We start from the raw sequence: 24,047 nt of genomic DNA, 5'->3' as shown, positions 1-24,047 counted from the left end.
CCCCCTTCCTAACAAACGTTTTCTCGTCCATACAGATGCTTCCATGTATGGACTGGGGGCTGTGCTAAGCCAGGTCGGGGAAGATGGAGGAGAACACCCTGTCGCATACCTCAGTCGAAAGCTGTTACCCCGGGAAGTGAGTTATGCGGCAGTGGAGAAAGAATGTTTGGCCCTGGTCTGGGCATTGAAGAAATTGAGCCCCTATTTGTATGGACAGGAATTTTCCCTTATCACGGACCACAATCCCCTTGTTTGGCTTAACCGGGTCTCGGGAGACAATGGTAGACTGCTGCGGTGGAGTTTAGCATTACAACCATATAACTTCACCATCAGCTACCGACCCGGTAAGCAGAATGGGAATGCAGATGGGTTATCCCGGCAAACCGACGTCCTTGCTACTTCCTAGTCCGGTCATCCCCACGTTGACCCGCTAAAGGGCCAAGCCGGGTCTGCCGGAGTGTTCCACAAGGGGGGAGCCGTGTGACGAACCCTGCTACCTAGACCTGTATTGCAGGTTCATCTGTTTCCATTGGATTCGTGGATTTCCTGTCCGTACGCTGTTGGTTTTTCGTTTCCTAAAGTACCGAGTAAAACTACCGAACATCGGCCACCCAGGAGAGGAGTGTGCGGCTCATTAACACCTTGACCACAAATTAGAACGCTGTGGTTCACCGCAAACACCTCTCCATTCCATCGTACGGGTGGTCGTCGTTCGTATGCCGACCACGAGGCGGCGGCCATTTTGGACACGAGGCGAATCAGCGGTGTTCGGTGCAAAACCCATGGATCTAAAACGGACACTTTATCTACCGAACACCGCTGGAGACGGCCGTCTCCCCTTCTATTCCCTTGGAGGCATACGAACACTGTCCCGTTCGGGGGTTTTCTTCATCCGTATGAACTTACCCAGATAGCCGTCCCATGGAGTCATTCGTACACCGAAAGACTTATGAGAGACTTTGACTCCATGGCGATTGGACTGTGTACTTCGGATCTGAGCGCTATTCGGCAGGAATATGCCCTCAGATTTAGGCTATCTGGGGATACGTTGCACGAACACTATATCTTCGGTACTTTGGATTTTATGTATTTTATTGCATTTTGTGTGTTGTGTTTAAAATGGCGATGGTTCCTATCCTCGGAGTTAATTAGGTTTCTCCCTAATTATCTCCGGGATAGGCAGAGATGTATTATGGGTAAAATGGGGAGGGCTTGTGTTATAGCCACTGCGATTGGCTACTGCTTAATATATTTTACAGTCTTCCACCAGGTCCCCTAGGGGAGTGTCTACCTGGTGGAGACCTGCATAAATACTGGGCAGGTAGCCCCCATTAAACACATTCTGCTTGACCTTCAAAACGGAGCTTTGTCTCGTTTGTGGAGGGATTGACTATTGGGACAGCGTTTTCGTTTATTTCTAGCTGTGGAAGGATTTCGGATGGATTGCTGATCGGGAGAGACCGTGTTCGTATGCTCCGGTCGGGAGTCTTATGATCGGTTATGCTGGAATTGCATTTCAGGAGAAAGGGGACTATCGGCTAAACGGCGGCTTCACTCTCCAGGCGGCGAGTGTCGTAACACTCCCATTCTAGTCCATCCTGATACGACTCTGCCTTTCTTGCTCGAGGTCGATGCCTCTGAGACAGCAGTTGGGGCTGTTCTGTCTCAAAGGTTAGGGGTGGATAAACCGTTACACCCTTGTGGTTTCTTCTCTAAGAAATTTTCTGGGCCTGAGAGCAGATATGACATCGGGGAAAGGGAACTGTTAGCAGTCATTAAAGCCTTAAAGGAGTGGAGACATTTGTTGGAGGGGACCCTACACCCTATTACGGTTTTGACGGACCACAAAAACTTGTCCTATATTGGGGAGGCTAAGCGCTTATCCTCTAGACAAGCTCGTTGGTCCTTATTCCTGACTCACTTCAATTATGTACTGACTTACAGACCTGGTTCTAAAAACTCTAAAGCCGATGCATTATCTCGCCAATATGAACCTTCTACTGTACCTGAACCAGTTCTTTCTTCTATAGTTCCGAAATGCAATATCATTGCTAATACGAATCTCAGGATTCATTCTCCATTATTGGCCGAGATCATTAAGTTGCAACATCTAGCACCTAAACAGACTCCTGCGGGCCGTCATTTCGTTCCTCCTGCTCTTCAACTGGAACTTTTACAGTGTTTACATAATAGCAAGATGGCGGGACATCCTGGTATTCGCAAGACTTACGCGTTGATCTCTAAGGACTTCTGGTGGCCTGCTTTACGGAGGGATATTGAGGTGTTCATCGCTGCATGTGAAGTTTGTACTAAAACCAAACAACCCCATACGCTTCCATGTGGATTCCTGCAACCCTTGGAGGTTCCAGAAAGACCATGGTCCTGTTTGGCCATGGACTTTATTGTCGATCTACCTATCTCTAAAAGACAGACTGTTATCCTCACCGTGGTTGACAGGTTTACTAAGATGGCACACTTCATTCCCCTGCCTAAACTCCCGTCTTCTCCCGAATTGGCAGAGATATTCGCTAAGGAGATTTTTCGCCTACATGGGATACCCTCTCAAATTGTATCGGACAGAGGCTCCCAATTTGTTTCCCGCTTTTGGAGGTCCTTCTGCTCTCAACTTGGTATTAAATTAAACTTTTCTTCTGCCTATCATCCTCAGTCTAACGGAGCTGCTGAACGTACCAACCAGAAAATTGAACAATATTTACGATGCTTTGTTTCTGAACACCAGGATGATTGGGTCGGTTTGATTCCTTGGGCGGAGTTTGCACACAACAATCTCGTTTGCGATTCTACTCATTCAAGCCCCTTCTTCATGAATTATGGTTTTCATCCGTCTATTCTTCCTTCGGATTCTCCTTCCCAGGGGGTACCGTCGGTTGATGTTCATGTTGCCAATTTGAGGAAGTTGTGGGATCAAACTCGACAAATCCTTGTGCACAACTCTATGTTGGTCAAGAAACACGCTGATAAACGTAGAAGGGCGGCTCCGGTCTTTGTTCCTGGTGATAGGGTATGGCTGAGCACGAGGAACATCCGTTTAAAAGTGCCCTCCATGAAGTTCGCTCCTCGTTATATTGGACCCTACAGGGTGCTGACCCGTATCAATCCAGTTGCGTATCGTTTAGCTCTTCCTAATACCTTACGCATCCCGAACTCGTTTCACGTTTCATTGCTGAAACCACTCATATGTAACAGATTTTCCTCCACAATAGCCCCTCCTCGCTCCGTTCAGGTGGAGGGTCAGGAGGAGTATGAGGTTAACTCTATTATTGATTCTCGAATCTCCCGGGGGAGAGTACAATATCTGGTTGATTGGAAGGGATATGGTCCTGAGGAGAGGAGTTGGGTACCTCAGGAGGATGTTCATGCTCCCCGTCTCCGCAGGGCGTATCACTCTCGCTTCCCATCTCGTCCCGGTTCATTCCGCACGGTGGGCGTATCTGAGAGGGGGGGTACTGTCAGGGTACCTGTGGTCTCTACCTCCGAAAGAGGTAGAGACTTAGCTGTTCCTTCATGCAGACGGTCTGATGGCTCCCTTCCCCGCGGTCTATCCGGTCATGCTAGGCCGGCCGCGAGGGAGTGACTGCCTTTTACAGCATCTAGGCAGGAAGTAGTCATCAGGACACTCCCCCGGAACGACCTGTCAGTCAATTGCTGCAGGACCAATCAGGACGCCTCGGAGGCGTGGTTACTGCTCTGAACAGGGTATTTAACAGAGCTTCTTTCATTAGCTCATTGCCCTGTCGTGGTTCTAGCTTGTTCTAGTCACTCAGTGCTTGTGTATTCTATTATCCCTTTTGGTTTTGACCCGGCTTGTTTACCTTACTCTGCTTATCTCTGTTACCCTTGATTCGGCTTGTCTCTCGCTTACCTGTCTTCTGTTACCCTCGACCTCGGCTTGTCTTTGATCATTCTATACTGTACTACTTACGTTAGTCCGGCCATTCTAAGGTCCGGTATACGTATCTGGCTACTGTTGGTACTCTGCGTGTTGGATCCCTGTCCCGATCCTGACACCAAGCTAATGACAACTACCCTTATATACTCCTAAAATCACCTCCCACTAGGAATGTTTAACACCTGGGTAGGCCTCTGCTTATTAGCAAACAATAGCTAATTTAAACAGCAATCAATAGCAAGTAGCTAACTAATCAAATCAAATGCCTTGTAATTACCAACAGGAAATCAAACCTTGTGCAGTCAGTAACCTTTTCCTGCAGATGAATCTTACCTGTAACAGTAAAAAAGAACTCTTAGCACAACTCTTAGACAGTTGAAGCTTCTGTAAAACTCTCCAGAATATCTCCAACCACACACACACTTAGAAGCAACACTTAGATGAAGCAACCAAGCTCTATTAGCCAAGCTAATGACAACTACCCTGATATACTCCTAAAATCACCTCCCACTAGGAATGTTTAACACCTGGGAAGGCCTCTGCTTATTAGCAAACAATAGCTAATTTATACAGCAATTACTAGAGTAGACTTAAGTTGGAAAATTGTTCCAGGTCAGCTATTTTGGCACAAAATTAGCAATTACCAGGTACGTTCTCCACAAATCCTAGTTGAATGAAACCTGCCATGTTGTTATTTGTAGGGGTCAGTTTATGCCCATCAAGGTATGGTAAATGTCTTATAAGCAACCCATAAATGGAAGCATATATAATCTGATTTTCAGAATTGCTTAGCACTGTGCATTATATCGACTGAGCAATTGTCCTGTACGCATTGGAAGCTGCCAACAGGAGTTGGCTCCATGAAGCCTGCTTGTGGGAAGCTTTAACTGCATCTACAACAACAAGGTCAAAACCAATATTGGATAAATGATTCAAAAGAATTTACTAGAATAAACAAAAGGAGAAAAGCATATTTTGTGTAAAAAATTCCAACCACTGGTAAATGTAACAACCACTATTCTACCAGAATAAAAACTGAACTAAAAAAAACAAAAACATTTTACCAAACATCCAATCATGGTCCAGAGAACATTTTTCAGACAATAAGTAGAGAGAACTGATATACTCATGACAATTGAGTTTATTCGATAAAAGGGTTTATTTTATCTCAGTCCTGAAATCTAACAATGATTCAATCTAATTTCACTCATATAATATACTATGTCTGCATGAGTTTAAACTTAAACAGTTAATAATCCCATTGACACGTCATGTCCGCACATGGACTTTATGTTAAACATCTATTTTTGTCTTCAGACCAATGTCTTATTATTTGATTTTGAGCATAAAATATAAATATCTTCTCTGTTTGGTCTGCAAATACATGTTTCAATTGCAGAATGACCAGGCTGCGCTGCGCTGAGCAATAAATTCAATGTTTTTTTTTTTTTTTTTTAATATATAATACAATCCTCCTACTAAAATAAATAATATAATAAAATGAAAATAGATTTCAAAGAACTCTGAAAGCTCGAACATTCCTCAAAACTATGCTTTGATAAATATATTACACAAAGAATTCACAAATCTCCCAGCAATACTTCTGGCTACAATTGCAAATATTTGTGAGAATACATGACTTGGTGACAGAACTCATATTGCACCAACTGTAGCGGCTTCCGACGACACGGAAGAAGCCAAGGCTACAGAATGTATTAATAGCACATGCTGAGCTTAATAAAGAACAAAGGGTTAATAATATTGTGTAGTCTGTGCAATAAATCACTAGCAGATGAATCGGATTTTCTGCATCTATAATATTTTCTTAAAATAACTATATTGACTGGTGTTAGTCTAGTAGCTCAGAAACCAAAATAAAAGCAGTTTCGCAGTTTGCTTTGCAGTTGTACTTTTGTTATTGAACTAATAATATAAAAGCTTTCAGGAATTTCCGATCTTCTACAGGACAGTGGCAATACTGAGCAATAGAATGGAGCCTAGTGTTTGTTATATACTGATCAGGGAGAGGGGAGTGGAGTGTTGTAAATAGCTCAGATGGTTCTGAGAGTGAAAAATGCGTGGGGTAAGGAGTAACCAGAGTTAGCCAGATAATATGGAGATGGAGATGGAAGTAAACAGATTCAGATACAATTAAACATTTATATAACTTAGCCAGTCATGCGTGGAAGTTTTCAAAGTGGTCCTGTGGTGATGAACATAATTGGTATTACTTTAAATGATTACAATTTAATATGTAATGTGTGCTTGCCAAATTACTAGAATTGTTGCACTTTTTGAAATATTTTTTTTTTCAATCAGTTTTTTATTGAGGTAAAGATAAAGCCATACAGAACAACATTTTACATTTTGTGTAGAGCATATTACAACGGTTGTTTCACTTCATTTTTTTTAATAAGAAAGTAGAATAAGTTGAGCTAGGCGTACATGTCTGAATTGAAAACACGTACTAATATGGTAAAATAAGAAATTAGCTAGACATTGGTGCATTAATTAAGGTTCATGCTAAGCAAACAGCCATTCTGAGTGAAGCACAATGTGCACAATAGGAGTCTAGGATAGCATCAGACAGGTGTAAATATTACTGACTGTGTCCGATTAACAGGGGTTAAATATGTCACTCACAGGCCACCTTTTGAAATATTTTAAACAGTCCAAATTCCAGCCAAACAGAACCCACATCCAAAGACACCAGGAAACCATTCTCAGGCAGCACAGTGTAAATGCTTTATTAGACGTGCTAGGACCCATCAATGACTGCTTCAGCAATGCTCTCTGCAAGGTCCGGTAATTTGAAGGTCAGCCAGAAAGGTCCCTTCAGTGGGTAGGCCACCCCTTTTCAGAGGTGGTCTCCCCATTATCAATGCCAGCAGTGACGTGAATTGCATTACTGATGACACGCATCGGGGAACTCCCACCCCAATATTCAATGTTAGCAGGTATACAGAGGAAAATTGGAGGCATAGACACCAATCGCTTTCTCTTCCTGCTGACAAATGCCTCAAACGTTATTGAGAAATGTTAAAGAATATGTAATATTTATACTCTGAAAATCTTTTTTAGTCTTATTTTAATGGTCCTTCCTTCATTTAGTATTTTAGTTCTAGATCCCTTTTAGACCTTAAATTATGCAAGTTAAAGCATTGATAGAGACTCTACGACTGAAATGGTTACACATTGCCCACAATTCTTCCGACCCGCGATGGGTAATGCAGCAAACTAGCATTGAGATCTGCAGTGCCGGTCTCGCTCCATTAACACGTTATATAAATTTGTACAAAACAATGAATTCAGATTTACAGACAGAACAATCAGATTCTCATATGAAGGGTAATAAGAGAATTAGTCACACTGGGTAATGGGCATGTCTCCCGTGTAGCTGACAGGTGTTTATTAGCAAACTGCAGTTTAGAAAGCTATTCAATAGAGTACATGTGTTGTTCAATTATTCAGATATTGAGGTTTCATGGGTTCACTAGAGCAAGGTAAATGTATTTTTTGTTACATTTAAAATGAGCATTTGTTACCAGACATTCTTTATTACAAATCTAGCAGCTCTCTACTAAAATGAAAATAAGCTTTGTGTGCACGAGGTATGTGAATTTACCCCTTACTCTACCAGCATCCAAGCTATCCATCCCAGCCTTATAGAAATGATACGCAAGGTATATTGCGGACTGAACAAGTAGTGTAATTGTGAGCGAATGCCTGCTGTTAGACTTGGAGATTAGTTTTGTTACGAACAATAATTAGTCCGAATTTGGGCCGACCAGGTGATTGTCCAAATTATCGAATTCCAAACTGCCATAAATCATCAAACAAAAGACTCGCCCAGTGGTTGAGCATGTTCGTTTTATTCACAATTCTGAGTTTTTACCACGGTGTCACAAAAAAAAGGATTCTTGGGAAAAAACATGATTGATACGGGACAGACAATAAATATTGAATTTATTCACAGATCACAGAAGTGACCAATCAAGGGGAAGAAAAGAGGAGCAACAAACAAAATCTCTATACATTAAAATATATATATATATATATATTTATTTATTTATTTTCTGCTGCTTTTCTTCTTTTTTTGTCTATTGGTTATTTTTTCGGACTTGCTTTGTCTGCAATACATACATACTAGTTATATTATGGAAATATTTTGCAGTACACACTGATTGGTAAATTTGAGCTACTGGAATTCTGATGAATGCCTTCCCAGAAATGTTTCCTTTGTGGAAATAGTTCACCTGAAACTAAATTTTCCTGCTGTGCAAGAAAAAGTCTTCCACGTCTATAGAAGGGAGGGAAACTACCAAACTTCTGGAATAAAAGGGAATCATGACATGTCACACATGTCATGTGTCCTTAAGGGGTTAACACAATATTTGTGGCTCATACAAGTTCCTTTCTGAAGTATAAAGTAAAAAAGGCTCTTGTATAGGTAAAACCTTAAGTTAACCTTGTGGGAATACATTCTTTTATTGCAGGCTGTGTGCCCAGTTGTGAATTTTAGTCTTCTGACATGGAGTATGGATGCTCTTACCGTGGATTGGATTATTAATACAATCAGACCAGATCTGGAACATCAATCAATGCAGAACAGGTCAAGAACATCAATCAATCCAATCAATCCAGACCAGATCTGGAACATCAATCAATCCAATCAATCCAGACCAGATCTGGAACATCAAGCAATCCAATCAATCCAGTGCAGATCTGGAACATCAATCCAATCAATCCAGACAGGATCATGAACATCTGGAGCATCAATCAATCCAATCATTCCAGACCAGATCGGGAACATCAATCAATCCAATCAATCCAGATCAGATCTGGAAAATCAATCAATCCAATCAATCCAGATCAGAACATCAATCAATCCAATCAATCCAGACCAGATCTGGAACATTAATCAATCCAATCCAGTCCAATTCTGGAACATCAATAAATCCAATCAATCCAGACCAGATCTAAAATATCAATCAATCCAAACAATCCAGACCAGATCTGGAAAATCAATCAATCAATCCAATCAATCCAGACCAGGTCTATAAAATCAAACAATCCAATCAATCCAGACCAGATCTGGAACATTAATCAATACAATCCAGTCCAATTCTGGAACATCAATCAATACAATCAATCCAGACCAGATCTGAAACATCAATCAATCCAATCAATCCAGACCAGAACTGGAACAATCAATCAATCCAATTAATCTAGACCAAGTCTGGAAAATCAATCAATCCAATCAATCCAGACAAGTTCTGGAAGTACAACTGGGATGATAAAGATCCCAATAAAATATATTTTAATTAATTTTAATTTGAAGGTTGTAACAACAAAATGTTGAAATATACAAGGAGAGTTTAATGAAATGGATCCAAGGTAAAGACAATTTGCTATTTAGAATCTCTTTACCTTCTCTTTAATCTGGATCCTCTTGGCTGCACTGGAGCTAACTCCAGATGGATCTGTCCACTCAAGCGGCAAGACTCAAGAAATAAAATGTGCTACTGTGAAAAAGGTTGAGAAGTGTTGAAAAGTACTAAATGCTGCATGTCTGTACACCGTTGTGGGTGGAATAAAAAGGATGAATGAGCAATAATCTCTGGAGTACTTTTGTTTATTTTTTTATATCGTGGAGCGCTTCATTTTTTGGGTGTTAAAATACTGATGCAAGTTGAGCTGAACAGAAATCTAAGTGTCCACAACAATATCCCGTCGCCTGATCAAATGAAAACTGGTGCTGAATGTAAAAAAAAATGAAAATCCAGCGCATTCACTTATCTGCTTAACAGCTATGTTGCTACTTTTATTAAAAACACCTAATCTAGGAAAAAAAACAATGGGTGTTTAGTTACATTATATGATCATATATTGCATAAGCCTGCCACAACGTCAATGTACCCCATTTTTGGCATATTACTACTCTAACAGTCAACTGTTAAATGAGCTACTCACTTGGGGAAATCCTGCCATCTTGAGTTCTCTGTAGTACAGGGCGAAATAGGGTCCTGAGGGGAGACACCTGTGACAGGGAGGGGTGCAAAACCCAAGGAGCTGGCTAGACTCCTGTAACGAGTATATACCCCTACACGCAGGATCCAGCAAAACAGAAGACAGCACAGAGGAGAGATACGTCTACCGGACCTTAGAGTGGCCGGACTCGACGTAAAGGAGAAGTACAGAGTCAGGAGCGATCCGAGGTCAAGGGCACAAAGAGACAGCGTAAACGAGAACTAGCCGGGGTCTGGTACACAGGAATCAGCAAGCCGGCAAACAGTACAGACAAGGATAAAGCGAAAACGAAGTCAGAATACAAAGCCAAGGTCAAGTACGGAGAAACACAACTGAATACAACAAGCACTAAAGGGAACTGAAGCAGAAACCACGATAGGGCAAGGAACTAAGGGAAAAGGGTAAGTATAAGTAGCCTTCAAACTAACGTGATTGGCTCCTGTCACTTCCACTCCCCCAACAGGTAAGTGTATGGGGTGATTGGCATGACAGGAGCCAATGGGAGCCTTTTTGCAATTTAGGCTCCCACTGTCTCTTTAAGAGCGCGCCCGAGAATCGCGGCGCGCTCTTAGCTGCAGGCGGGACACGTGACCGCTTCTCGCGGTCACTGCCCACCTTCCTGTTTGAGCAGTCGGATGAGCCGCGCGCGGCTCGTGCAGCCGCAGGACCGCGCGCGGCTTGAAGAGAGGACCGCGGCCGGCCCCCGGATAAGGTGAGTACCGCTACAGTACCCCCCCCTGAGGACACGCCCTCCGGGCGGGCAGGACCAGGCCTGGCAGGAAAACGCGAATGGAAAGAACGTACAAGGCGGGAGCATGAACAGCATCCGCAGAAATCCAACTGCGCTCCTCAGGCCCATAACCCTTCCAATGTACCAAGTACTGAAGCCGACCCCTGAGGAAACGAGAGTCAATAACAGCAGACACTTCGAACTCCTCATGACCCTCCACAGAGACAGGAGGGGGAGGGGGAGTATGCCGGGTATAGCGGTTGCGTACGTAAGGCTTCAACAACGAGGTGTGAAATACATTGGGTATACGCAGATTCTTAGGCAGACCCAAGGCATAAGAAACGGGATTAACCTTATGTATAATGCGATAAGGACCAATGAAGCGGGGAGCCAATTTCATAGAAGGCACCCGGAGGCGAATATTCCGTGTGGAAAGCAAAACCCTGTCCCCCACAACATAGGAAGGAGCCGCTCTGCGATGCTTGTCAGCCTGAGCCTTCTGGCGGGCAGCAGAGTCCACCAAAGAACGCTGAACCTGCTCCCAAGTATTACGCAAACCAGCCAAATGCTCATCCAGAACTGGCATGCCCTGTGAGGAGAATGCAGCCGGAAGAACAACGGGATGCTGGCCATAGACAACGTAAAAAGGGCTTTTGCCGGAAGAATCATGAGTGGCATTATTCCGAGCAAATTCAGCCCAAGGAAGCAGGTCAGACCAATTGTCCTGATGGTGAGACACAAAACAACGGAGGTACTGCTCCAGAGACTGGTTGGCACGTTCAGCAGCTCCATTAGACTGGGGATGGTAAGCGGAAGAAAATGAGAGGGAAATACCCATCTCCGAACAAAAGGCTTTCCAGAACCTGGAAATAAATTGGCTACCCCTATCGGATACAATAGATAAGGGAATACCATGTAATCGAAACACTTCTTTAGCGAAGATAAGAGCCAGTTCCTTGGAAGTGGGCAACTTGCGAAGAGACACAAAGTGAGCCATTTTGGAAAACCGATCTACTATCATTAGGATGACTGTGTTACCATTCGAAGGGGGTAATTCAACAATAAAATCCATTGATAGATTAGACCAAGGTCTCTCGGGAACGGGTAACGGATGCAACAGCCCACAAGGAACCCTACGAGAGGTTTTCATACATGCACAAGTAGAACAAGCACTTATATAGTCAGTAACATCCTTACGTAAGATATCCCACCAGAAATACCGAGAAACGGCTGACACTGTTTTGGAAATACCAGGATGTCCAGCAGTCTTAGTATCGTGATACAGTGACAGAATATCCCGTCTCTCGGGAACGTCAACGAACAATTTATCATTAGGCCTCTCGCTAGGTGCCATGCTCTGTTTCGCTTGTATGGCCTGCAAGAGGGACGAGGAAATAGACAATATAGTAGTTGCTATTATCCTGTCTAGGGGAATGACAGGAGTGACATCAATCTCCTGTTTGTCAATAGTCTCGAATTGTTTGGACAGAGCGTCCGCTTTAGTGTTCCGGTCACCTGGCCTATAGGTTATTATATAATTAAAATGAGACAAGAACAGTGACCACCTAGCCTGCCTGGAAGACAATCTTTTAGCTTCGCTAAGGTAGGACAGGTTCTTATGATCCGTAAATATGAGGATGGGATCCTTAGTGCCTTCTAACAAATGTCTCCATTCTTTGAGTGCTAAAATGATAGCAAGGAGTTCGCGATTACCCACATCATAATTCCTTTCTGCTTTGGACATTTGTTTAGAAAAGAAGCCACAAGGATGCAATGGCTTGTCAGGAGACTCTCTTTGGGATAAGACAGCACCTACCCCTATATCGGAAGCATCAACCTCAAGTATATATGGCAATGAGGGGACAGGATGCTGTAAAATAGGGGCAGAGGCGAACGTAGTCTTAAGAAAGTCAAAAGCCTGAAGTGCCTCAGTAGACCAGACACGTGTATTGCCATCCTTTTTAGTCATACGAGTAATAGGCGCTACTATAGACGAAAAACCTTTGATAAAACGTCTATAATAATTAGAAAAACCCAGAAAACGCTGGATGGCTTTCAGACCTTGCGGCAGAGGCCATTCTATGACCGCAGCGAGCTTCTGGGGATCCATCCGAAAACCCTCAGCGGAAATCAAATACCCTAAAAACTGGACCTCGGACTGGTCGAATAGACATTTTTCTAATTTGCAATAAAGACCATTAGCAAGAAGGGTCTTCAGAACTGTCGTAACATGTCTGTGATGAGTGTGAATGTCTGTAGAATATATTAAAATGTCATCCAAGTACACAATAACAAATGAGTGAATAAAGTCCCTTAAGACATCATTAATACATTCTTGGAACACTGCTGGGGCATTGCAAAGCCCAAATGGCATGACGGTATACTCATAATGACCTGACCGAGTGTTAAAGGCTGTCTTCCATTCGTGGTCCTTTTTTATGCGTATCAAATTGTATGCTCCTCTAAGATCTAATTTGGTGAATACCGTAGCATGTTTGAGCCTGTCAAACAATTCTGTTATTAACGGTATAGGGTAAGCATTTTTGATGGTGATTTTATTAAGACCTCTATAATCAATGCAAGGTCTTAAATCACCTTCTTTCTTTGATACATAGAAGAACCCCGCTCCAGCCGGAGAAGAGGATCTCCTAATAAATCCCTTTTCTAATGATTCTTTAATGTACTCCTCCATGACACGGTTTTCTTGAACCGATAGGGGGTACACCCTGCCCTTGGGAGGTATAGTACCAGGCAACAAATCAATAGCACAATCGTAGGGTCTGTGAGGCGGTAATTTGTCAGCCTCTCTTTTATCAAAGACAGTCTTTAAAGTTAAATACTGAGAGGGTATAGCCGTAGATAAAGGAGGAACAGTAGGAACGTTAATAGAATTCACAGGCGTGACTTCAATAGTACATGACTCATGGCAGGCTTCACTCCATGATTTTATCTGCCCTGTCTCCCAGTCAAAAATGGGATTGTGGGCACGTAACCATGGATACCCTAATACCAACTGTGAAGAGGGAGAGGTGATGACCTGGAACCGAATGATTTCAAAGTGTAGAACCCCTGTGTACATGTGTAGCGGTGCAGTCTCGTGAGTAACAACTGGAGATATCAATGGTCTACCATCTATGGCCTCAACGGCCAAGGGTATCTCCTTCTCCCTGATGGGAATATTGTTTTTCTTTACAAAACCAGAGTCTATAAAATTCTCAGCTGCCCCAGAGTCAACCAGGGCGTATATGTTTTCAACTATACAACTCTCTCCCATATGTAAAGAAACAGGGAGAAGCAGTCGGTTAGGAGGAAATGTAGGAGACTTAGAAATCACACCCAAGGCCAGTCCCCTATAAGGTCTTAGGTGCGAGAGTTTTCCGGGAGCAGAGGACACTCCTTTACCATATGTTCTCTCCTACCACAATATAGGCAGAGTCCCTCTCTTCTCCTATGTAATTTTTCATTATCAGAGAGTTTGGCAACCCCTAATTGCATTGGCTCCTCTTCAGATACTTTTACACTCTCCGGTGGATTAACTCTGGGGTGAATAGGCGTAACAAAATGTCTATTCCTGTTCTTGGTATAGAGCCTGTCCCGAATCCTATTATCTATATCGATGAGGTAGTCAATAAGGTCCTCTAAGGCAACAGGAAGTTCCTTAGCCGCTACCTCATCCAATATAGAATCTGATAAGCCTTCCATGAAGGCAGTAGTTAACCCATTATTGGTCCAATCGACCTGTGAGGCAAGGGTACGAAACTGTATAGCGTAATCAGCCACAGACCTAGAACCCTGTTTAACCCTCATTAATGCTCTAGCGGCATTCTTAGACCTTTTCATAGTGTCAAAAGTTCTGCGAAAAGCTGTTAGGAAACTGTGAAAGTTATGCACCATAGGTCCATTAGCCTCCCAAATAGGGTTTGCCCATTCAAGTGCTTTGTCGGTAAGTTGGTGCATAAAGAACCCAACTTTGGACCTCTCTGTGGGAAATGAACGTGGATACATTTCAAAATGAAACTCTATTTGGTTAATGAACCCTCTGCATGTCTTAGAATCCCCTCCATACCTAGGAGGAGGCGTTAAATGTGCTGCAGCATTAGGCATAGTCGATACTTCAGGAAGCAGGGGTGTAGGAGGGTTAGGTGCGGTTGCTGGAATGGTTCTAGCTAAGAGCGTCTGGAGAGCCTGAGCTATTTGATCCATACGGTGATCCTGCTCTACAAATCTAGCCTCATGGGTCGCCATCTGTTGAGCTACATCTGCGGGGTCCATGGCCCTATCGTAATGTAACGAGTATATACCCCTACACGCAGGATCCAGCAAAACAGAAGACAGCACAGAGGAGAGATACGTCTACCGGACCTTAGAGTGGCCGGACTCGACGTAAAGGAGAAGTACAGAGTCAGGAGCGATCCGAGGTCAAGGGCACAAAGAGACAGCGTAAACGAGAACTAGCCGGGGTCTGGTACACAGGAATCAGCAAGCCGGCAAACAGTACAGACAAGGATAAAGCGAAAACGAAGTCAGAATACAAAGCCAAGGTCAAGTACGGAGAAACACAACTGAATACAACAAGCACTAAAGGGAACTGAAGCAGAAACCACGATAGGGCAAGGAACTAAGGGAAAAGGGTAAGTATAAGTAGCCTTCAAACTAACGTGATTGGCTCCTGTCACTTCCACTCCCCCAACAGGTAAGTGTATGGGGTGATTGGCATGACAGGAGCCAATGGGAGCCTTTTTGCAATTTAGGCTCCCACTGTCTCTTTAAGAGCGCGCCCGAGAATCGCGGCGCGCTCTTAGCTGCAAGCGGGACACGTGACCGCTTCTCGCGGTCACTGCCCGCCTTCCTGTTTGAGCAGTCGGATGAGCCGCGCGCGGCTCGTGCAGCCGCAGGACCGCGCGCGGCTTGAAGAGAGGACCGCGGCCGGCCCCCGGATAAGGTGAGTACCGCTACAACTCCTAAATATAGATAGATAGATAGTTAGATAGATAGATAATGGATAGATAGATAGATAGATAGATAGATATAGATAGATAGATAGATAGATAGATAGATAGATAGATAGATAGATAGATAGATAGATAGATAGATAGGTAGGTAGATAGATAGATAGATAGATAGATAGATAGACAGATATGAGAAAACAAGGGGCTAGCTGCACTCACCTAAACATGCTTGAATGGGGTGCTGCTGGGGGCCATTAAGTACAGTAAAAATGAATCTCTTTAAGTCTAAGACCGAGGTGTCCCAACACTGTATTTCCTTTTTTATGCCTTACACACTTTATATACAATATATATGTATTATATATATATATATATATATATATATATATATATATATATATATATATATATATATAAACTCTTCCTCTTTCTGGATATTTTTTAATCCATTGATTATTTTTCATTAGCAACCCCTTCTAACTCCCCCCAGACTTTCTGTGGCTGTCCAATCACAGACTTCCCAATGCAGCTCAATGAGAAGTTTTTGCAAGGCAGGTGCTCTGAGCAGTTGCTGCCTCTTGAGTTTACTCCACTGAACTAAATAACTAGGAAGTAACAGGACCGGTTCTCTGATTGACAGCCAGGTGGTCTAACAAGGTTAATTTATAAAAGCACACATTTATATGTAAATATGCAGTTTTTGTAAAATTAGAAAAAGAGGACAAAATGTTCCTTTAATGCTTTTAATAGATTTAGGCCTCATTAATGTGATATATATTTGGCATGCTCAAATCTTACATTGAAATGTTTTGCAGGATGCTGCCTTTTAAGCCTGCCTCCATAGCCATGTCCCCTCATGACAGCAAGACGCTTCTCATGCCTTATCAAATGTATGTACACAGTCTCAGCCCCAACAACACTGAGTGAGCTGCTTTTACGTCACAACCTGGCTGCAGACATTCCTAACTAAATATAAAGTCAAAGGAGTGCTGCACACAAATATGTTTCTGTTGGAACTCTGTGAAGGGGGGTCAGGAGCCCACAAGGAACAACAAGAATTAGAGTTCCACAGGTGTCACAATGTAGGGTGAAGACAAAAAATATATAACAAAAAAAGGGTGTGTGTCTAAAGAGACAGGTTATAGTATTCTGCAAAACATTTATTTGTCAATGCAAAAAGCCAAAACATATCAAATACATTCAAGTTGTAATGATGTCCGAGTGTTCCTTTAAGACACTTTGTTTAAAATCAGATTAATTATTTACATCTTATAGGGTTAATTTCCAAGCTAATTATTGGTAATATCAACAACTGGTTTATCATTGTAACTAGAAAATGCCCACAGGTTTCCAAAGTCCACCCATCTTTAACATCTACAAACTACTCATGTCAATGCTGACTGACACTGACCACCATTTAGTCTTTGCCATTTTGTGAACTGTCGAACAAGGTGTGCTTTTCAATTTATTTCCATAGCAACTTCACCAGGATGCTGTACAAGGCTTGGACAGCACATGCATTCTGTGGAATGAAAACAGACTCTAGGCCTATTTTATTAACATCCATTCTAAACATTAACTGTGAAGGAAGCGTCCCCCATCTTGGTACGGGCAATAAAGCCTCAGACGTTTCTGAAGAGACCCCTTGTGGTTACCTGTCCTTTCCGAATGGTATTTTTCATTCAATATTTTGAATATTCCCTTTACCAAAGGCAAGTAGTAGTGGAGACCATATAATTATGCACATTGTTCACAAACGCTAAGGTGTAACAAATTATCATAGCATGCATTTTCCTGATAAGTAAAATTGTTTCCATATGCGTGCGTTTAATTCACAACTTTCAGAAGCGAATGTAGAAGTATTACACTCTGACCTTGTGCTTTCAGCCGTAACAGCTTTGAATCTCTGATCTTAGATTCTCCTCATTCACCTAATAACCATTTTCTTTATTTTATATTTGGATTTCAACATAACATTTTACCAACACAAATCCGTTTTGTTTCATAAATGTATGCCGTACAGTCAATAAACCTGCCTTCTAAACTATGATAGCTATCTTTCAATCAAATCACAATATAGACAGGTTACCCCACTGGCTTTTTGCGATTTCTGTAGAATATATTGTTTATAGTGGGACGGAGATATTATTTTCATTAGTCCTTTGGAGTGTTAATAGTAACCATCATTTCTTAGGATGTGTGAGTAACTAAAGGCACATTCTGGGCACCATAGCTTCTTCATCTCAGTGAAGTAGTTATGGTACGTTGAGTACCTTGGTGCTGTCTTACCTATTAGTGTTAAACTAACAGTTTAACACATAAGTAATATTTCTCCTTTGAAAACTACCAATCATGATTACATATTAAGATAAGTACATACATTAATTCACCGTGGGTGGTTGCTAAGAGCACCTTACTACCATAAGGTTCACTCAAGGCTATGGCATTACTTACTTTCCTTGTTAATACTATTTCCACAGATTTATCCTGCAGGCTGTAGTGGTTATAAGCTTTTAGTAAACCTTTAATCAGAGACGGTCAATTTAGAAAATTACCAATATATATATTTACAAATCCTATCTTAGGAAAGCAACTTGAGGCCGAATCAACCCAAATGTGCACATTGTTTATCAATATTTTATAATGTATTTTAAATCAATTTATTATCACAAAACAAGAAATAAAATAAAAATGCTCAAATGCTCAAAAACAGAATGCACAAACCAATAATTACAAACCGACTACATTGTAAAACTGCAGCATATACACTCCTAATAATGCTAATCATAAAACGCACCAGCAATATAACAGAAAATAAAGAAACAACTCTAAAATAATTTAGCCATCTGCTCATATAATAAATATGTTACTCAGACAGAAACACTATGGGATTGAAATACATTTATGTAAATTTATGCTAGCACTGCATGTTTGCTATACAGTGACACGGATAATAATATGGCCACAAGGCCCACAACAAATGTTATTTGTAACCCAATATCAATTTCCTGGTGTATAGCATTCTAAAACAATTACAAAGTCTCCAAACTCATATACATAAACCAAGTATCATTGCAAAGCTAAGGGCATGGCCTCAGATGGAGGGCACTGCTAACAGCTACAAGAGAAGGAAACAGCTGTAAATAGGCCACGGACTTAATAATAATATAATTAACAAAATAATAATTACTAGACTTGGTAATTAGTTTTGTTCCAAACTGCAATTCGTCAAAATTTAGGCCAATCAGTCGATCGTGAAATTCCCAAACTCCGAGACGAAATGTACCTGAATCACGAACTAAATGAGCCGTGCGATGGCCGAGCATGTTCGTGTTGATTTGTGATTCTGAATTCTGCTTTTGGCACCAAAAAAGTGATGGTTAATGAGAAAAAAGATGATTGATGTCTAGGGCATTTGTAGGCAACATTTAGCAATTTAAATGTTGTGAACTATCTGGAGTACCGAAGGTTCCCTTTCTCTTGACTACGGGATAGTCACCCAAAAAATAGAAATAGAGGGACAAAAAGAAATGCAGATATTTATCTATCTCTATATATATATTATCTTATATATTTACATATTTCGTTTTTTACTGCTCCTTCTGCGAACCAAATGGTGGGAAAATGCTCCTTTCAGTGTACTGCAAAATAAATATATGCTTATATTATGTATATATGTTGCAGTATACAGATTATCCAATTTTCACATTCTTTTGGTTCATCTGATTTGTTTCTGAATCAGGATTTCTTAACGAAACTCTGCTGACTCAAACCGACATATGTCCGAAATATGGGCCAAACCACATTTTTTTTTGCAGTGCACTAGTTACTTGAAAAAGTTAACTTTTCAACCAAATTTTAAACATTAATGCTTTCTGCAATTAATGTATCCATTGTCTGCCCTTAATCCCACAATGCACATTTGCTGTGTTTAATGTCAAAACCTGGTAATACAATGTAACTTCCAACAGGTATTTGCATTTTCTAAAGATATAGAATTAGTGTACCATCTCATTCTGACCTCTAGGTGGCATTTGGGATGCTCTAGTTTGCTTGCAGAATGCTTTACAAATTGCTAAATATATGGACATCACATACCAGTTAACATTTCTAATTCAAAATAATAGATTTTTGCCTACATTTTTAAATTTAGATTTCAATTTAGGACATTTTCAGTATTTAATGAATAAACCCCTTTGACTGCCTTTTACTTTCTTGCACATTCCATTATTTTATCCATAGTTATTTTCTTTAGACTTTAATCTTACCCAACACTTCAAAGACCCACAATCATTCTTTAAAAAAAAAAACTTTATCAAATGAGCAGAATATAATAGACTGTCTTATTGTAGCCCAATATTTCCACCACTGCAGATTTTACTAAAGAAAATAAATAATTTATAAAAGTAATTGTGCACGCGCAACGTAATCCCAAGACTGCATCTTACCGTAAAGTGATGTTATAACGGCTTTCAGTAATTAGTAAAATGTTATGGCACTTTGATTCATAATGTTTCACTTTTCAGGCATAATGCATGATTCACTATATCACCTTTCTTTTACCGTAAACATATTTTTCAAAGCGTGATATGTTACTACTTTTAGTCTAGTTCAAAAAACGTATTCTATGGCCTTTCAACGATATGTTATACAACTTGATATACTGACAAGAAAGTTTAGTGACATGCTGACACATAATTACTGCTTCTTTTTACAGCAGCGCATCTAACCACTGTGAAATTATCTTCCTCGCTAGCACAGATTCGTAGTATTCCCCGTTCCCCGTACTCTTTAGTTTAACCAATTTTAATTTGAAACCAAGCAGCGTTTACTTTGAAAGCAAATCCTCGATTCAGTTTAAAAAAAAAAAAAAAAAATAGATTAGAGAAAAAGGCTCATCTAAGGTTTGAGTTTTCAGTTTGGAAGAAAAAGAAATCTATGTAGATAGATATTTTGAAGTGATATCTCAGTAAATTAAGAAACGAAGGAATTCCTGGAGGGTACACTTAAGAAATGTGCTAAATGTTCCTAATTTAAATTCATATTTATCAGCTGGGTGAATGTTCGAAATTACATTGACTTGAAATTGTTTAAAGGCAGGGGGTTCAGCGGTATTGGAGCTGTGTTGAAGAAATGAAAGTCGCGTGTTGTATTTTATTTTTATTTTTTTAATTTAATTATTTTTAATGTCTTCGGCTTTTGCAAATTGTGGTACCTTACAGTTGATGTAATTATAGAATTGATATGAGCAGTAAATTCATTTGAAAAAGAAGGATTACATTACTTTTAAAGTGATATGGGTACGCTGTTGAAAAGCACAAAAAAACAGGAAGCAATTACGTTGAAGGGGCTTTAAGTTAATGATTTTGGTGCATGCAATTGCAAGGAAAGAGATCTTAAAGCTCTTGAAGTGTTAGCATTAAATCTATCTTATGACTTGTTAATGGAATTGCAGAGTTTGTATCTTTACAACAGCAGGCGACCATCAAGTGTCCACACAGCATCTATAGTCACCACATTGGAGGCTTTTTGTTATTTATGAGGTTATGTACCTCTAGAAATATATACAACACAATATTTGATTTAACAGTAGAAATGAAGAGGACAAATGAATAATTCTCGGAGTTACACGAAACCCCCTCGGAGATTTGAATTCCGTAAAATTAGCACTTCTGTATGTACCTGCGTCTCTTCAACAAATGTTATTATAGCTTCCCAGTAAACTGATTGCAAGGGGAGTTTACGGTTTGTACAATGTGTGAGATTGGAAAATTGGTTTGAAACCCTATGTTGCCGTTGCTGTACTGTATCAGGCCAAGTACTACTGTACGCCTGTCAATGTACACATCACCAAGTGTAAGAAATTGTGAAGAAAGACTCATTATCAGTCAAAGCTCATCCATGAGGGTGCAATAATTTAATCCTTGAAGGGACACTCCACTGCCTAAATATAAAACAAATAAAAATCACTTTTTAGTAGATATGAAAACTTGCATACATTTAGTTATGCATTTTTTATTTGGCTATATACAACAATAGTTGAAACAAATTATAACGAATTAAACAAAGATCAAATTGGTTGTTGGATGAACGTTCCAGAAAAGGGGATGCTCTCCCCCTGAGGAGGGAACAAGTGACCAATAGAAGAGGACAAATAGATGAAGTATCACAAGAACTAAATAATAAAACAATAAGAAAAGTATTAAGAGCAGCAATATAAATGTAGATATGTAGAGTATTTATGCAGAAGCAATACTCTAACCTGAGGTGAGCAGTAAAGAAAGTGGATAACGCTGCCTTTTATTGCCATCTCTTTGTTTTGATTTGTTGTTTCTGTGTATTTTTACTGCTATATGGAGATGCAATAAAGAAAGAATGCAAATACGAACCACCTGCATTGTAATAAAATAAAAGCGGCTTCTCGTTGTGGTCTGGGTGCCCTGTCCTTGTCCCCTTAGCACTGCAATGTAAAACCTTGGAGTTACAGAGACACATTTACAATGTTTACATTGCAGGGTAAAGACTGCCTCTAGTGGTAGTCTACCAGAGAGCTACAGTTTCAAGGAATTTAACTCTGTGAAACAATGCTGGACATCCCCACACTTTGCATGCAGCATCTTCAAAATGTGTGTTGATGCAATGTTTTCCTACAGGGAAGGCCTAGTGTGAAGGCATCAGTGTTCACCGTGCATTCACATTAGGTTTCCCCCATTACTGACATTGGAGGGGACGGAGATGAAGCCATCTCTAAGAGATATTGACAATGGAAAGAGGTAAATGTTTAAATAGTGTTTTAGCCCTTTAATCACTGGGTGGGGTGACTGAACTTTAGGGCAGAGGGACACTATAGCATTAGAAATACGGTTTTATTTTTAGTGTTCCTTTAAAATAAACTGGTCTTGATGCTAATTCTTGTTCTTGGGTAGAACAATAGCTTAAAGATAGAGTATAAAGAGTTGTCATTAATGGATAGTTTTTAAACTTGACAAAAGTGGTACGCGGGGTCCCTAAGGGAAATGTATTCATAAATAGGACTATATATAGGACACAAGGTCACATATATAGACTGGAAGAAAGGAGATTTAGTCTAAGGCTAATAAAAGCATTCTTATAGAAACATAGAATGTGAAGGCAGATAAAAACCCTATGGCCCACCTAGTCTGCTCAATTTTCTAAATACTTGAATTAGTCCCTGTTCTTATCTTATAGCTATGATAGCCTTATGCCTATCCCACGCATGGTTAAACTCCCTCACTGTGTTAACCTCTACCACTATAGCTGGAAGGCTATTCCATGCATCCATTACCCTCTCTGTAATAAATACTTCCTGAAATTATTTTTAAACATTTGCTCCTCTAATTTAAGACTATGTCCTCTTGTTGTGGTAGTTTTCCTTCTTTTAAACACAGTAAACACAGTAAAGGAGGAGACTATTCTTCACAGTAAGAGCAATAAGGATGTGGAATTCTCTGCCTGAATAGGTTGTTTTATCAGGGTCTGTACAAATGTTTAAATATAACTGGGTTAATTCTTGAAGAAACATATTATTCAGGGATTTATAATATTTAATGTGTTAACATTTTTTCCTAGCTTGTGGCAAAATTATAACAAGATTCAAACTGGATGTTTTGCCTTTTTTGATCAACAGCAAAAATAGATGTGAGAAAGCCTGGATGGACGCAAGTCTTTTATAAGCTTGTGTAACTAAGTAATTATGGTTTAGTGAGTAGCCTGCTTAAAATCCTAGAACTCATAATTATTTAGATACAAAGAAAAAACACTCTTTTAACAAACAAGTGCCAAATTAGTGGAAGTGTGTAGCGCTAAAAATGAATAACTTACTCCCAGACTGTTGGGGATATAATAATTGTGCAAATAACTGCAGAAAAAAAAGTGAATAGTATATAGTGTAACACTATTAGACTTGAAGTGGAAACATATACTTCAATTAGAAGCACTCACATGGTCTAGAGCCTATTATGGATTGGCTCTAATCACTTGCGCCGTTGTGCACTCAAGGTGGCACACACCTTATGAATCCACGTATGGGATGTTCCTCAGAGACATGTAAAACAGAAAGAGTAGGGGAGGGGGACAGGGAAACTTGCCCTGGTGCAGAAATCCTTAATCAAGTGAGGTATAATGTAAATACATATAGGTTGCTTCTCACCTTTAAAAGAGCCTGTACGAGCCTTACAGGAATGAGAGGGAAAGGGGTAGGGACCAAATAAGGAAGACTCCGATCCATAGAAAAGATGAGAACTATCATCCTAGGGAACGATCATTACGGAGAAATTACTATACACGATCACCACAAAGAAATTACCATATACAATCACCACGGAGAACTCACCACACAGCAACATATAATAGGGGAGGTTGGGAGAGGATTGTCAGAAGGAAACAACCTAGATCACCAGTAAGGTAG

Source organism: Pelobates fuscus, chromosome 2, assembly GCF_036172605.1.
Source record: "Pelobates fuscus isolate aPelFus1 chromosome 2, aPelFus1.pri, whole genome shotgun sequence".
NCBI classification, from domain to species: domain Eukaryota; kingdom Metazoa; phylum Chordata; class Amphibia; order Anura; family Pelobatidae; genus Pelobates; species Pelobates fuscus.
Note: the sequence above shows the minus strand (reverse complement) of the source record.